This window comes from Artemia sp. Qi Xiang Cuo, chromosome 21 (genome assembly GCF_049724085.1).
Source record: "Artemia sp. Qi Xiang Cuo chromosome 21, ASM4972408v1, whole genome shotgun sequence".
Lineage (NCBI taxonomy): Eukaryota > Metazoa > Arthropoda > Branchiopoda > Anostraca > Artemiidae > Artemia > Artemia sp. Qi Xiang Cuo.
The window spans coordinates 31,008,029-31,025,928 of NC_142814.1; the positions used below are offsets into that span (position 1 = coordinate 31,008,029).

The window sequence follows — 17,900 nt, forward strand, 5'->3', positions numbered from 1 at the left end:
TGAACCGCGTCACTCCTTACTTGCAGTTCGTTACCACGAACAGTCTGATAATAGTTAGAAACCCATGACCAATTCAAAAGACTTTCAGATTTAAAACTAAATTTGGATTTTTGCCTAATACTGAAAAGTTATTTCAAAATGGCTCCAATGTTGATGATATAAAACGGATTGCCTAAGACTTAGTGAAAAATGTTTCGATTATTTAGATCCCATTCACCTCTTCCACAATATCCAAAATTTGCAAAAGTGAATTCCAACACCAACAAATTTCTTCATAGAAACTAATAGATGTGTTACAATTAGGGTGAATCGGGGAAAGTCCGACAGTGGGGTAAGTCCGATACCGGCCTTCAACTTGTCTATGGTTCATTGTATCTGTGGGAGGCTTTCATATTTTCTTCCATAATAGTAGCAGTAGGCAACAGTGCCATCAACTTCCGGCAGAGTTAGCACGCCTTCTATTCAGAGGGTTTTGAAGTTTTTTGGACGGCGTTTTTTTAGGAACACAGGTAACTGACTTTACCTTAACTTATGCAGATTATAAAGTAAGAGAGATAGAGAATTTTTTTTTCCTTTCTTAGAAACTAGAAGACCAGGAGCATCTTCCTGATTTTTTAAAACAAGCTAATGTTATGAGTTGAACAGATAAGAGGGGTGTCGGTCTTACCCCCGAAAAAGCCCATCTGGGGAAAGTCCGACATGTCGGTCTTACCCCCTACGGGGGAAGTTTGGCTGGGGTGTCGGACTTACCCCATGTTACCAAAGATTGATATTTTAAATGGTAGAACAGATTCTAAGCTTTAGATAATAAAGGTTGAATCCAGTAACCATACTTAGATGGCTTTACTAACTTAGTGGAATGTAGTGTTGTGTTGATCATTCATGTTTTGCAGTTCTGTGCCTGCTTTCGTTTCTCTTTCTCACTTGTAATTTTTTTTTCGTCTTAACCTTTACTTGTGACCTGCCGTGCAAAAAGTGTAGCAAAGTAGAAATGCTACTTGGCATGTATCAAATTTGTTGGCAGATTTTGTCTGAAAATACCCTTTTTACATATAAAATACTATACACCATTAGCAGTATTAAAATAAATATGAGACAGTACTTTAATATGATTAAATATGATTCAGAAAACTATTGATATTTCTAACCACAAGCTATACTAAGTTACATTTGTTACTTTTCTGCAAATTTTACCTATAGAAATACTTTTTGCTCAAAGAAAAGCTGTCAAAACACGGATTTTGCTGCTAAAGTGTTGGCAGCTTTTGGAATTCTGCTACTGGCAGTTTTGGAATTTTTTGCACACCTGCTTGTGACAGATTTTCGAATACATTCATCAATTCATTCATAATTCCCCTTCGAATAAATTCATCCATTCATTCATAATTCCTTTGTCTTTTCTAGGTGCCTAGAAATTATGTTCAGAAAACACAACGCGGGGTTGGAGGAACATATGATGCAACTCAGCTACAAAACGCACTAGCAGAGATATCTTCAAAGAGAATGTCTATGCTACAGGCTTCGAAAGTGTTTCAGATACCGCGCACAACCTTGCATGACCATCTTATGAAGAAGACACAAGTCACAAAACCAGTTTGTGGTGGAGGGAAGGGCCAAGAAATTCCTGCTGAAATATTAAAGGATATGGCTCAGGGTCTCCAAATACTTGAAAAGAGGGGCATAGGTCTCAGCAAGCAGGAATTTCTTGATCAAGTCCAAGACTATCTCATCAAGAACAAAGTTCAAACAAGATTTAAGGACAACCAACCTGGTCATGACTGGTGGGTGGGGTTCAAGTGCCGAAACAAAATTTCACTAAAGAAACCAGAAAGGTTAGAAAACAAAAGACTTTTGCAGCAATGTGACCCCTTCATAATGTATGGTTTTTATGAGCTGTTGTATGAAACTGCCATGGCAATGGATATTCTTGACAAGCCCCAGTGCTGGTTTAATTTGGACAAGACATCTTTCTGCAGGGATCCTGGCAACACAAAAGTTGCTGGAGCCAAAGGCTCACCAGCCACTCATAGAACAGGTGGTAATGGACGTGAAAATACAACTGTCTTGGCTTGTATCAGTGCAAACTGAGAAAAACTCCCACCTTTGATAGTTTTCTCTGCAAAGAATACCTGGACCTCATGGATACCTGTAGATGGAGCTTACCCTGGTGCATCTTACTCATCTACCAATAAAGGGTGGATGACGTCTGATCTCTTTATGAACTGGTTTGAAATCCAGTTTCTTCCTCATGTAAAGGGAAAGGCACTTCTCATCTTAGATGGACATGGCTCACATCTTTCTCTTGCTCTTGCAAAACTTGCAAACGAAAATAACGTGACAATTCTCAAGCTACCTCCACATGCATCCCACATGCTTCAACCTCTCGATAAAGTGGTTTTCAAGGGAATGAAAACGTCTTATGATCAGAATCTCTCGAAATGGCAGAGGGAGCACCCTGGCAACATTCTGTCAAAGAAGGATTTTGTATGTCTCTTATCAAAAGTATGGGATACCTATCTCACTCCTAGTCTGATCAAAAAGTTGTTCAAAGCAACTGGAATCTTTGATCTGAGTGTTCCAATGAGAGTAAACCCATCCGTAATTGACCAGACAAAGTTTGAACCCACCAAGTTGAGACGCTATGCACAAATGAAACAGGAGCAAGAGGAAAATTCAGGCACATCTAAAGTCACAACCACCATCAACACTTAACTAGAAAAAATTACATGTTCTGTTACCATTAGTCTAAGGAAGTTGCTTGGCAACCAATCAAAAACTTTTGAAGAGATTCTTCTTGACTCAATCAAGCGGCCCGACCTACCATCAGTTTCAGGAATAGAAAAATGGAAGAAAATTGCAAGAGAGGCAGAAGTGATAACATCAAAAGAGCATCTAGAGGTGCTTAAGAGGGAAGAAAATCTGAAAGCAAAAGGCAAAGGGAAGAAGAAAAGTTCAGATGGGAAGGGTATAAAATCGAAAAAAAAAATTCTTCCTAAGAGGGAAGCCAATAGAGATATGGGTGATACCGAATCAGACATCAGCCTTGAACTTGGCTCTGATGAGGATGAGCAGAGTATTCAAGATACTATTCAAGAAAGTGACAGTGATGACAAGGAGACACCCAATAAGCAAAAGATTGTTCCCAAGCTAAATGAGTACTATGCAGTTAGATACGATGCCAGGAATGATGAACAAGGTTGGTACATAGGAAGGGTTCTAGACTTTCCTGACGAGGGACAAGTTAAGCTCAAGTTTCTTCACTGCTTGAGCCTTGCCACCTACTCTTTCAATTGGCCAAAGAAAGACGATATCGATACTGTGGATGACAAATACATTTTTGCAGGACCAGTAAACTTAGTGGGAACCGGACCATTTGAAATACCCCAAATCCGTCAGGTTATTGTATCGTACAAGGCAGTTACTGGCAAGCGTCAGTAGATCTTTGTTTTATGCCCATACACATAATCTACAACATATATTAGTAACTTTTTGTATCTGGAGTCAAACCATAATGTGTGTGATATGTTTTTCTTTTTTAAAATACAAGCAATCATTTACATTCAGTGATTTGAGCACCTCGGCCATGATACTTGTAATGTTTATTTGTTGGGTAAGTCCGACACTGTCAGAGTTACCCCACAGCAGCAGAAAAAAGTATGCTCTGGCCTTTTGATGCCAGTCAGTTTGACATAAAAATTGTTTGCTTATGGACTTATAGTGATTCCTTGATGCCCTATAAGATGGTGAAGTCATATCATTTTTGACATATTGTTGAAAAAAGCTAGGAGGATATGTTGCACTTCCCCCAAAGCTGGGGTAAGTCCAACATAGCAGGCTGCACCAACTTTGAGACCTGGTGATGGGTTACAAGCACAGTATATGGTAAAATCAGAAAGTTAATAATATGGAACACTGTTGTAAAAAAAAGGTTGATAGAAGATGATATGAGATACTCATAAAAAAAAAATCTTGAGAGTCAATTTAACAAAAAAAAACATGTTAAGGTGTCGGACTTTCCCCGATTCACCCTAATTGCGCAACACGGACATGATTTTGCTAATCAAGATTTTTCCCCTCACTTAAGATAAGTCGAAACCACCAACGGTTTATATTAAATTGTCAATCCACATTCATTTGTTTTTTTCTCAGTATTATTAGATATGATGGTGTATTTTCGATATCATGAGAAATAGAAACATTTTACTCCTAATAAAGATTGCTTTCAGTAATGTCCCAATTATTTGTTGGTCTTTAAAAATTATGTGGCTGTCAGCCCTATTCATTCTAGTTTCTGCTTGTTTTAAGATTGACTCGGTTTATTTATTGCATTTTATCTTCGTTTTGGGTTTCATTTATCTATTGATGATGATTTGTGGCAATTTTACGCTTGGAAATTATCTTACTTTGCTTCTGCTCATTTTTGGTTTAATGTAGCTCTTTACTTTTCTCTGAAAACTTCTTTTGTGGAAAAAGTTTTTTAGTTATTTATCCTAAAATATCGGCTTCTATGCATCGTAACCTACCTTTCAGAGCAGGTAGTTCAGCAAGCTCTCTAAGTTACACCACTGCAGTATGTTGATGGAGCCCTAAACGCAATTCTTATGACTTGATTTCCGGAGAAATCTCAAAGCCAAAGATGTTGTTTACGATTTAAAATTCAAATATAAGCAACGTGGAATACAGTTTTTAACTTTAACAAGTTTTTAACCCTCTATTAAGTGACAGGTGACGAAATTAGCCTATTTTCTTTAATTTTGGTAAAAATATCTTTTATCAGAGCTAAAATAGTAGAATAGCAAAATATGCTGCAAACCAATAAAATTACCTAACTTTTGGCCCTAGGGCTAGCCTATATCCAGCCCCATTAGGGGAGGCTGAAATGGATTTGCAAGGATAGCCATTAGCATATTAAGAAAATCAAAATGTACAGCAATGATAGGACAGTCTAGTCTACCATTGAGGTCTGCTCCACCAATGTAGGCTGCTTGTCAAAACAGAGGCCACATTTTTAATGGACATTGACAAATTATTGATGAAAATTTGTCCAAGAAGGCAGAGTTCTTGTTACTGAAAATAGGGATGGTTCAAAAAGCCATTGCTATTTTTCTGGAATGCCAAAGAAAAAGGAAGTGCAATGGGGGGTTTGGGGGCAGTCATCCTGTGCTTTTGCACACCCTTCCCCAGATTTCTTCAGGTACTCAGTTAGAGCTGGGTCAACTCTGAGTGAGCATGCAGGATTGGGTAAAATTCTACTTTAGTTACTTTTGGCTTTCAGGGATAGATGTACAGGCTAAGGTATGTCCCGGGAAGGTACTTTGAAGTACCTACCTCCACTCATCCCCCCCTCTATATACTGGTAAATTACTGCACATTACTTGTTGTTTTAGCTCACATTTCATCCTATATTACTATCATAATTATAAATCACTGCTTACCTTACACAACTTCAGCTTTTAACATTGTTCATTAAAATATATTCCATTATCCTATTTTCCATTATCCTATTAAAATAGGAAATCCTATTTTCCTTTAACATTCATCCCTTTAAACTTATTTACTATATAGCTGACCTGCTTATGAAACCTGTTTGTGATGTCACAACTTTGCTTATCAAAACCCCTTTAAGGGTAGCACGCAAATGCCATGGGGTAGAAGAGTGTGCTGACAAGCCATTTAAACTATTAATTATGGAAAGGATTTGACAAGAGATAAGACCAGTAAAAAAATCCAAATTGTTTTTAAAGGTCAAATTATGTTATGAGAAGATGTTTTTATTTTTATAGGTCCATGCACTCATAAAGCTTCTGTTGAGTCTATTGAAACACTAGCATGGACTTTGTGTAGTTATGGACTCTCCATTAAAGGTTGAAAACTGCTATGATGCACCTTATCCCGGGGGGATGTTGTGCTTGAGGTGGATTTAAACTGGGATAATTTTCCTTTGGGATGGATTCAGATGAGTGAATGTTCTGTAGGAAATATTACACTGGGGGGTATTAATGGAATTGTTATATGAAATTCTTTTTAATTGTTTTACATTCTCTTTACCAAACTTTTTATTTGGAGATGTTCCGGGGGCTTTTTCCTGTGCGTTTTGTTTTCTAGGAAAAAATTTCCATAGAAGATGGAATTTCTGGAGTGACCGAGAATCCGATATATATATTACAGTCTTATTCCAATGAAAAAATGCTAAGGAGAATTTTTCAGGGTGAATTGTCCACAAGAAATTTTACAAAGAGGGGAGAATCTCAGCATGGAATGAATTGTCAGGAGGGAATTTGACGGGGGAGGTGCACTTTATGTTGGACAAAATTTTCATAGAGGAGTTCTGTGAGGGTGAAGGGCATAGGTCATAAAAGGGGAGCCAGATTTAGCAAAATTATTCGAAAAAAAAACTTAAATTATGCCATACATGAAGGGTTATCCCTGTTCAAAACCATATTATTTATACTAAAGTTTGACTGTTTGCTAAAATTGAAACACAGGGGCTGTTTAATTAGAATAGGAAGCTTTTTTAAAAGTGTTAACAGCTTTAGTGCAAAGAGCAAGGAATTGAGGAGGGGCAACCCTTCATATCTGGAATAAATCTGCTAAAACTAATATGCCAATTGTGTTTCAATTTTTCATGCTCTGTGAGCCAAGATCAAACCAGCATTAGTTGAAAAACGTTCAGAAATTAAATAAAAAACAAGTTTTATTAACTGAAAGTAAGGAGCAACATTAAAACTTAAAATGAACAATAATTATTCCGTATATGAAAAGGGCTGTCCCCTCCTCAACCCCTAGCTCTTTATGCTAAAGTAACATAAAGAGCAAGGCGTGGAGGAGGGGACAGTCCCTTTCATATATGGTATAATTGCTGTTTGTTTTAAGTTTTAATGTTGCTCCTTACTTTCAGTTAAAAAAAAACTTGTTTTTATTACTTAATCTTATAAAGATGATACTTTTGTCAGAATATGAAGAACTGTGTATATTGCAATTATATCTGTCTGGTTTATATGGAAAGTAACACAAGAGACGAAAATTAACGAACAAGAGAGTAGTGAAGAATATACAAAGTAATATTTGGCAGGGATAGTCAATAGTGATAAATCACTAGGGATGGCACCGTGATTGGGTGATTTTCGGGATTTGGGGAACCAAATTTTTTTTTGGGTGGCACATGGATTTTTGGGGAAATCCCCAAAAATTTGGGAATAGTGCAAGCCCTGCTTGATTTCTAATCAGGAAAATCGAAATACTTAAACCACATGAGAAAAGAAAAGCTTTGACTTAGCAGTTGACGCAATAAAGAATTGCCGCAAAATTATTTCAAAGTCAACCAAACACCGCCGCCTCTTCCGTTGGCGCTCCAGCAACGTTGTGACACTACAGTGATGGTCAACCAAGCCTCTTGTTGGCAGCGTTTGGTTGATGCGCCGGCTTGGTGCTTGGGTCTAGGTAAGACACAGAGTGCTACAAACATCAGAATCGACTTAAGAGGACAAGTTATGTCATGGGAAGATGTGTTTGAAATCCCCCTTTGCCCCAAACTCAAAATTTTACTTTAGAATATTTTTTAAGTATTTCTAAAGCACTAAGAAATAGAGCACTACAAACATCAGAATCAACTTTAGAGGACAAATTATGTTATGGGAAGATGTTTTTGAAATCCCCCTTCCCCCCAAACTCAAAATTTTACTTTAGAAGCTTTTTTAAATATTTCTAAAGCGCTAAGACATAGAGTGCTACAAACATCAGAATCAACTTTAGAGGAAAAATTATGTTATGGAAAGATGTTCTTGCAATCCTCCTCCCCCCCAAACTCAAAATTTTCCAAAATTTGCTTTGGTAACTTTTTTTGATATTTATAAAGTCTTAACACAAAAAGTTACAAAGATTTCAAAATTGACTTTGGAGGACAGTTTATATCATGGGAAGACGTGTTAATAATCCCTCTTACACTCACACCCAAAATTTTCAAAAATTCTACTTTAGAAGCTTTTTAAATATTCCAAAAGCTCTAAGACATAGAGCGCTACAAACATCAGAATCTACTTTAGAGGAGAAATTATGTCATGGGAAGTTGTTTTTGAAATCCCCCTTCCCCCCAAACTCAAAATTTTCCAGAATTTTACTTTAGAAACTTTTTTAAATATTTGTGTAGCGCTAAGACATAGAGCACTAAAAACATCAGAATTAACTTAAGAGGACAATTTATGTCATGGGAAGATGTGTTTGAAATCCCCCTTTGCCCCAAACTCAAAATTTTACTTTAGAAGCTTTTTTAAATATTTCTAAAGCGATAAGACATAGAGTGCTACAGACATCATAATCGACTTGAGAAGACAAATTATGTCATGGGAAGATGTTTTTGAAATACCCCATCCCCCAAACTCAAAATTTTTCAGAATTTTACTCTAGAAGCTTTTTTTAAATATTTCTAAAGCGCTAAGACATAGAGCGCTACAAACATCAAAATCAACTTTAGAGGACAAATTATGTCATGGGAAGATGTTTTTGAAATCCCCCTTCCCCCCAAACTCAAAATTTTCCAAAATTCTACTTTAGAAGCTGCTTAAATATTCCTAAAGCACTAATAGATAGAGCGCTACAAATATCAGAATCAACTTCAGAGGAGAAATTATGTTATGGGAAGTTGTTTTTGAAATCCCCCTTCCCCCCAAACTCAAAATTTTCCAGAATTTTACTTTAGAAACTTTTTTAAATATTTGTGTAGCGCTAAGACATAGAGCGCTACAAACATCAGAATCGACTTTAGAGGACAATTTATGTCATGGGAAGATGTTTTTTTAAATTCCCCTTCCCCCCAAACTCAAAATTTTCCAAAATTCTACTTTAGAAGCTTTTAAAAAATTTATAAAGCACTAATAGATAGAGTGATAAAAACATCAGAATCGACTTCAGAGGACACGTTATATCAAGGGAAGATGTTCTTGAAATCCCCCTTCCCCCCAAACTCAAAATTTTCTAAAATTCTACTTTAGAAGCTTTTTTAAATATTTCTAAAGCGCTAAGACACAGAGTGCTATAAACATCAGAATCGACTTTAGAGGACAATTTATGCCATGAGAAGATGTGTTTGAAATCCCCCTTTGCCCCAAACTCAAAATTTTCCAAAATTTTACTTAAGAAGCTTTTTTAAATGTTTCTAAAGCGCTAAGACATAGAGCGCTACAATTATCAGAATCAACTTTAGAGGACAAATTATGTTATGGGAAGATGTTTTTGAAATCCCCCTTCCCCCCAAACTCAAAATTTCCCAAAAATATACTTTAGAAGTTTTTGATATATTTTTAAAGAACTAATAGATAGCGTGCTAAAATCATGAGAATTAACTTCAGAGGACACGTTTTTCCCGGGGTAGATGTTCTGAAAATCCCCTTTCCCCCAAACTCAAAATTTTCAAAAATTATCCTTAAGCAGCTTTTAAATATTTCTAAAGCACTATTAGATAGAGCGCTACAAATATCAGAATCGACTTCAGAGGACAAATTATATTATGGGGATTTCAAAAGATGTTTTTGAAATCCGCCTTCCCCCCAGACACAAAATTTTCCAAAATTCTACTTTAGAAGCTTTTTTAAATATTTGTAAAGCACTAAGACACAAAACGTGCAGACATTATTTGAAAAAAACTACATTTTCTAAAGAGTTAAAGAGGCTGAGTCAAAAGTTCAAACCTTAAAACGTACAGAGGTTAGGAGGTACAGTTGAGGGGCTGCCTCCCCCCAAACCCCCCGCTTTCGCAGCCTTTAAATAAAAAAAGGTTTTTTAAACTGAAAGTATGGAGCGATATTAAAACTTAAAACGAACTGAAATTATTCCGTATATGAAAGGGTCTGTCCCCTCCTCAACCCCTTGCTCTTTACGCTAAAGTGTGACTGTCTCACAACTCTATTTTTGTTAAACAATAAAAAAAAAACTTTAGCTTAAAGAGCGAGGCGTTGAGGAGGGGACAGCCCCTTTCATATACGGAATAATTTCTGTTCGTTTTAAGTTTTAATGTCGCTCCTTACTTTCAGTTTAAAAAATATGTTTTTTTTATATAAAGGCTGCAAAAACGGGGGTTTTGGGGGCGGCAGCCCCCCAACTATACCTCCTTACCCCTTTACGTTTTAACGTTCGAACTTGTGACTCAGCCTCTTCAACTCTTTAGAAAACGTAGTTTTTTTTCAAATAATTTCTGCACGTTATTGTACAGTTTATTACTTATTATTGCTTGACTAACTGTTAGCTGATCGTGTCAGGAGTTAAAGTTGGGGGGCTGCCGCCCCCCAAAACCCCCGATTTTGAATATTCTTGTGTTAAGGCTTTTAATTCCTGAAAACTCAAATCAAATGCACAGTAAGATTTTCTTTTTTCAACTTTTCTTCGAGCATGCAGGTATACGGCATGTTATCAAAGCAGTGGAGACTTACCTGTAAGCTGAAGGCCGACTGTGATGTTCTTCTGGAGACGCATGTTGAGCCGAAAGATTTAATAGATTGGATTTAAAAAAGAAACTGAGTTTCTTTTTTAAACTTTAAATTTAAGAGATTCTACTTTAAATTTAATATATAAAAAATTTACTCAGATAGCGAATCAAACCCGGGTCTTCCGCCTGACAGACAGGTATACTGACCACTGTACTAACAGAGACTTGTTTAGTTATTTTTATTGGCTCGGCAACAGAAAAAAACCCAACGGTTTTTTGTCAAAGTCTCTTCTGGGAAAGAGCTGAAATTTTTGGAAGCTTGCAGTTGGTCTTGTCAGGTTAAGAGGACTATTTTGATCTAATTTAATAATGAAATACTTTTCGTTAAGGAATTTCAAAAATTAACATGGGCTCTTATAGGAAAACGAGGTTTTTCGTAAATGTAAATTCGCGGGATAATTTTTTTGGTCTGAAACTATCAAAAGGCCCTAACAGGTCGAATTCCGCTTCGAATGAGTCCTCATTCACCCGGATCCGTTGCCAACTGTGGCCTGTCGGCGTGGCAAAAAAAAGAGGTTTTTCGTAAATGTAAATTCGGGGGATAATTTTTTTGGTCTGAAAATATCAAAAGGCTCTAACAGGTCGAATTCCGCTTCGAATGAGTCCTCATTCACTCGGATCCGTTGCCAAATGTGGCCTGTAGGCGTGTCAGATAAAAAAAAATAATTTGACGAAAATTAAGCGGCTATATTTGGTTTTTGGAAAACAGGGAAGGAGTGAACGGATTGAGCTAAAATTTTGAGGATAAGCTCCCAGGCCCTAGGAAAGTTTATCCTCTAAATTTTCAGCCCAATCGGACAACGTTAAAGGGGGTTATGGTGGGAGGGTCGAAACTTCCAGCCCACTTTCCCCCATGAAGATAAAGTCGTAGGGGGGGGGGGTGAAATTTTGCATGTTTCTGAGTTTGAGCTTAGGCTACAAAATGCGATCACCGCCGTCTCTCTTTGACCGCTAGGACCGGAAATCGCTTAACATTGTGGTGGGTCGCCTCTTTAAAGAGGGACAAGTGTGCCTCCTTGATAACTTGGGATTGAGCAAAGTTTTGAAGCTGAAAACAATTTTGTTGTACTTCATTTAAATAGAAGATCTATTTTGCAAGGCTCCATTGCTATAACTCACAGCTTTTTAAAGGTCATTCAAAGTTTTTGAAATCCCCCTTACCATTCACCCCATTCCCCCTTCATACTCTAAAATCTGGTTGGTAATTTGAAATTTGAAAAGCCTTATTTTCCACGGGGGTATTTTTTTTTGGGGGGGGGGAGGGGGGATTTTCTGTTAGGGTATTTCCCGTGGGGGGGGGTATTTTCCGTGGGGAGGTAATTTCCGGGGGGGGGGATTTTCCGGCGGGTATTCGCCAAGAACCACAAATTTGATGGTATGAGTTGTATTAAAATCTTTGACTTTTAGGGGTTGTTTCCCCCTTTTACGAAACTCAGACAAATTTTTTAGACAGGCAAATTATCAACCAGATTTTAGAGTATGATTCCGGTGCAACACGTTGCAACGAAATGGTCAGCTTAGATTAGTACAAGCAGGTGCACCGCCATCAGGTTGCTGACCACTGCCCCCACCCTCCCCCTCCTATCAAATCCCCTTGCAGCTAACCTTTCCACCCTCGAAAGAAAATTTTTATATAAGTTCCAGCATTTTCTACATATTTGAAATAGCGGATGTAAAAAAGAAAAGAAAAAATTTTCAACATTATAGGATTAAGCTATTTGAATATGTTTTATGTGGTTACCCAACTCAAAATGTTAAGGGGTTTTCAAAAAAATAATCAAAACGAATATAGACTATTCGGCACTTGTGCATTATAAATAACCCACCCCTATAAACTATACAAGAAAACCAGGCAAACGGGTTTTTTTTAGATAAATGGATCGCAAAGCGTGATTTCTTATTGCGTTTACAATATTTAAACTGTTGTTTTTTTAGATTTAGGGAGGGGAAAAGGTACCTGGGTTAGATTACGTATTTAATATATACTATGATTTACCCCCCACCCCCGAATGTGCAAATATATAGCCCAAATTTGTTTCTAAACTATTATATTTTTATCTTCTTTTATTTTATTTCATTAGCAGTAACCAAACTTGACTTCTTTTGTGTATAGTGATGGGTTATTTATAATGTACAAGTACCGATTATTCTATAGTTAAATATTTACTTCCTCCCCCTCTCTCCCCCTCCCTATTTACACTTCAATAACGTCTCGTAGCTTCAAGAATGAAGATTTGTACACTAAACTATTTGGAAAAAAAAATTTGAATTGCTTTAAGAACAAATGGGGTTAGATATCGTAAATTGCCAAATTTTCTGTTACAACGTTTTAAAAATTAATTAGTAAATAATACCCATTAAAAACAAATTAGTTGGGGTTATAAAGCTCCGATATATGTTTCATGAAATGGTGCATTTTTGAGGAGATGGAATATTTTTTTTTTGAAATTGTGCTCTGCCATATGTTCTTCTCTTCTGCCATATTTGGGTATATTGTCTTAAACTTCACGCCAGTGTTTTTTAATCTTTTGTGTGTGAGCACCTGTTGCAGGGTCAACAGAATTTATGCTGTGGTTGACGCATAAATGCTGATAGCCCTGGCTAGCCAGGCAATCGTAGGCCCTCCAACAGTCACGGATAATTGTTGTCCCTGGCAGGATTCGGTTTTGAATAATTCCCAACAATGTGGCACTACTTCTATCCAGCACAAAAACCATGAATGAAACCAGTTCCTCGCTCTATTCCACCAAATACCCAAGCACCTGTGACAATACGACCATAATTATATTTAAGCTTCCCAAATTTGGCTTCATTTACCTCAACAATGACTCCTTCTCCTCCCAAAGGAGCGGAGTTTGAATGACATACGCACATAAAAACCTCTCTGCAGAACTGGCTCCAATCCACAAAGTTTTTTTTTTTACAACAAGTAACATTGTTGATCGTGAAATCCTCCTTTGGAGGCAGTATTTGAAGCCAAATCATCAAAAAAACGGAAATTTTCTAGCAGAGAAAGGCGTGAACCATCCATCCATGTTTCGTCATAGATTGATTTTGAAAAAATTACATTTAACCTGAGAATATTTGGGGCCACCTCGGATAGGTATAAGCCTAGACTTCTGGCAATGGAACGAATGTCTATATTTACGCAAATCTGGCCACAGTTATCACAATTGCTGCTTCTCAATAACATGCCATGGTTATAATACAACTAAGACTGCCTCAACAGTAGAAAATTGAATCATTTGGCTTGTTTAGTCCCAGGTTGCATAAATTTAACTTTGGCAGAAACCGTAATGCTTTGGGTCGGCACTGATGTTAGTTCAAAAAAAACTTAAATGAAAAATTAAATTTAATTTATAAAATCATGTTTTTTTTTTTTTTTTTTTTAGTTAACACCATTTCCAGATACCTTGCAATTATTATTTAATATTTTAGTTGCCCAATTACCGAGAATAAATTATTTTATTACATCAAACTTTCCAAATACTTAACCCCCATGGGAAAATACCCCCCCCCCCCTCATGGAAAAGAAGGCTAGAATTTAAAAAAATTTTGAGTTTGGGGCGAAGGGGGATTTCAAAAACATCTTCCCATAATATAATTTGTCCTCTAAAGTCGATTCTGATGTTTGTAGCGCGCTATCTATTAGTGCTTTAGAAATATTTAAAAAGCTTCTAGAGTAGTATTTTAGAAAATTTTGAGTTTGGGGGGAAGGGGGATTTCAAAACATCGTCCCATGACATAACTTGTCCTCTAAAGTCGATTCTGATGTTTGTAGCTCTCTAAGTCTTAGCGCTTTACAAATATTTAAAAAAGCTTCTAAAGTAGAATTTTGAAAAATTTTGAGTTTGGGGGGAAGGGGGATTTCAAAAACATCTTCCCATGACATAAATTGTCCTGAATTGATGTTTATAGCGCTCTATGTCTTAGCGCTTTACAAATATTTAAAAAAGCTTCTAAAGTAGAATTTTGGAAAATTTTGAGTTTGGGGGGAAGGAGGATTTCAAAAACATCTTCCCATGACATAAATTGTCCTGAATTGATGTTTGTAGCGCTCTATGTCTTAGCGCTTTACAAATATATAAAAAAAGCTTCTAAAGTAGAATTTTGGAAAATTTTGAGTTTGGGGGGAAGGGGGATTTCAAAAAAATCTTCCCATAATATAATTTGTCCTCTGAAGTCGATTCTGATATTTGTAGCGCTATATCTATTAGTGCTTTAGAAATATTTAAAAAGCTTCTTAAGTAGAATTTTAGAAATTATTGTGTTTTGGGGAGGGGGGATTTCAAAAACATCTTCTCATGACGTCACATGTCCTCTAAAGTCGATTTTGATGTTTGTAGTCCTCTATCAACTAGTGCTTTAGAAATATTTAAAAAGCACCTAAAGTAGAATTTTAGCAAATTTTGATTCTGGGGGGAAGGGGGATTTAAAAAATATTTTCCTAGGAAATAACGTGTCCTCTGAAGTTGATTCTGATGTTTTTAGCACTATATGTATTAGTGCTTTAGAAATATTTAAAAAGCTCCTAAAGTAGAATTTTAGAAATTTTCGAGTTTGGGGAGAAGGGGGATTTTAAAAACCTCTTCCCATGACATAACGTGTCCTCTGAAGTCGATTCTGATGTTTTTAGCACTCTATCTATTAGTGCTTTAGAAATATTTTAAAAGCTTCTAAAGTAAAATTTTGGAAAATTTTGAGTTTTGGAGGAAGGGGGATTTCAAAAACATCTTCCCATGATATAACTTGTCCTCTAAAGTTGATTATGATGTTTGTAACGCTCTGTGTCTTAGCGCTTTAGAAATATTTAAAAAAGCTTCTAAAGTATAATTTTTGAAAATTTTGAGTTTGAGGACAAGGGGGATTTCAAAAATATCTTCCCATAACATAATTTGTCCTCTAAAGTTGATTCTAATAATTTTAGCGCTCTATGTGTTAGCGCTTTAGAAATATTTAAAAAAGCTTCTAAAGTAAAATTTTGTAAAATTTTGAGTTTGGGGCAAATAGGATTTCAAACACATCTTCCCATGACATAAATTGTCCTCTAAAGTCGATTCTGATGTTTATAGCACTCTATGTCTTAGCGCTTTACAAATATTTAAAAAAGCTTCTAAAGTAGAATTTTGAAAAATTTTGAGTTTGGGGGGAAGGGGGATTTTGAAAAACATCTTCCCTTGAAATAACGTGTCCTCTGAAGTCAATTCTGATGTTTTTAGCACTCTATCTATTAGTGCTTTAGAAATTTTTTAAAAGCTTCTAAAGTAGAATTTTGGAAAATTTTGAGTTTAGGGGGAAGGGGGATTTCAAAAAACATCTTCCCATGACATAAATTGTCCTCTAAAGTTGATTCTTATGTTTGTAGTGCTCTATGTCTTAGCGCTACACAAATATTTAAAAAAGTTTCTAAGGTAAAATTTTGTAAAATTTTGAGTTTGGGGGGAAGGAGGATTTCAAAAACATCTTCCCATGACATAAATTGTCCTCTAAAGTCGATTCTGATGTTTGTAGCGCTCTATGTGTTAGCGCTTTAGAAATATTTAAATAAAGCTTCTAAAATAAAATTTTGGAAAATTTTGAGTTTGGGGGGAAGGGGGATTTCAAAAACATATTCTCATAAAATAATTTGTCCTCTGAAGCTGATTCTGATATCTTTACTTCTCTATTTTACAGCGCTTTACAAATATTTAAAGAAACCTGTAAAGTAAAATTTTGGAAAATTTTGAGTTTAGGGCAAAGGGGGATTTCAAAAACATCTTCCCATGACATAACTTGTCCTCTAAAGTCGATTCTGATGTGTGTAGCGCTCTGTGTCTTACCTAGACCCAAGCACCAAGCCGGCGCATCAACCAAACGCCGCCAACGAGAGGCTCGGTTGACCGCCACTGAAGTGTCACAACGTCGCTGGCGTGCCGCACGCGCGCCGCGGGAAGAGGCGGCGGTGTTTGGTTGACTTTGAATTAACTTTGCGGCAATTCTTTATTGCGTTAACCGCTAAGTCGAAGCTTTTCTTTTCTCGTGTGGTTAAGTATTTTGATTATCCTGATTAGAACTCAAGCTGGGCTTGCACTGTTCCCAAATGTTCAGGGATTTCCCCAAAAATCTATGTGCCACCCCAAAAAAAATTTGGTTCCCAAAATCCCCGAAAATCATTCAATCATGTTGCCACCCCTAGTGATTTATCACTAGTGACTATCCCTGCCAAATGTTACTTTGTATACCATAATTCTTCACGACTCTCTTGTACGTTAATTTTCGTCTCTTGTGTTACTTTGCATATAAACCAGACAGATATAGCCTAGTTGCAATATACACGGTTCTTCATATGCTGACAAAAGTATCGTCTTTATGAGATTAAGTAATAAAAACAAGTTTTTTTTTAACTGAAAGTAAGGAGCGACATTAAAACTTAAAACTAACGTTAATTATACAGTATATGAAAGGGACTGTCACTTCCGCCACGCCTTGCTCTTTACGTTACTCTAGCGTTAAGAGTTAGGGGTTGAGGAGGGGACAGCCCCTTTCATATACGGAATAATTATTGTTCATTTTAAGTTTTAACGTCGCTCCTTACTTTCAGTAGTTTTGGCAGATTTATTCCGGATATGAAGGGTCGCCCCTCCTCAATACCTTGCTCGTTGTGCTAAAGCTGTTAGCACTTTTAAAAAAGCTTCCTATTCTAATTAAAAAGCCCCTGTGTTTCAATTTTAGCAAACAATCAAACTTTAGCGTAAAGAATAAGGTATTGAGCAGGGGCAATCCTTCATATATGGCATAATTTCTGTTTGTTTTTGAATAATGCTGCTAAATCTGGCTCACCTTCTATGAAATATACCCCTCCCCGGAAATTTCACCGGAACTCCTCCGTGGAAATTTCATCCAATGTAAAGTGCACCTCCCCCCGTCAAAATCCCTCCAGACAATTCTTTCCTCGCTGAGAATCTCCCCTCTCTGTAAAATTGCTTGTGGACAATTCACCCTGAAAAATTCTCCTTAGTATTTTTTCATTGGAATAAAACTTTAATCTATACATCAGTTTCTCGGTCCCTCCAGAATAGCTCTGTTCTATAGAAATATTTCCCAGAAAACAAAACGCACAGGAAAAAGCCCCCGGAACATCTCCGAATAAAAAATTTGGCAAAGAGAATGTAAAACAATTAAAAAGAATTTCATATAGCAATTCCGTCAATACCCCCCAGTCTAACATTTTCCCCAGAATATTCACTCATCTGAAATTCATCTCCCAAAGGAAAATTCTCCCCTTAGAAATCCACCCCAAGCACAACTTCCCCCCCTGGCTAAGTTGGATCTTTGCACTTTCAAACGTTTTATGGAGAGTCCATAACTACACAAAGTCCATGCTAGTGTTTCAATAGACTCAACAGAAGCTTTATGAGTGCATGGACCTATAAAAATAAAAACA

General features: G+C 36.6%; 1 protein-coding gene across 3 annotated transcripts in view; it reads left to right on the forward strand.

Moving 5' to 3' along the window:
- Window positions 1–4,660: 4,660 nt before the first annotated feature.
- Window positions 4,661–17,900, forward strand: part of LOC148939447 (GPI ethanolamine phosphate transferase 3, catalytic subunit-like) — an 83,635-nt gene continuing 70,395 nt past the window's right edge. For all 3 annotated transcript variants that reach the window (XM_089106532.1, XM_089106533.1, XM_089106531.1), the window contains exon 1: window positions 4,661–4,725. The gene's annotated coding sequence lies outside the window, so the exon portion shown is untranslated. The remainder of the gene's footprint in view (window positions 4,726–17,900) is intronic.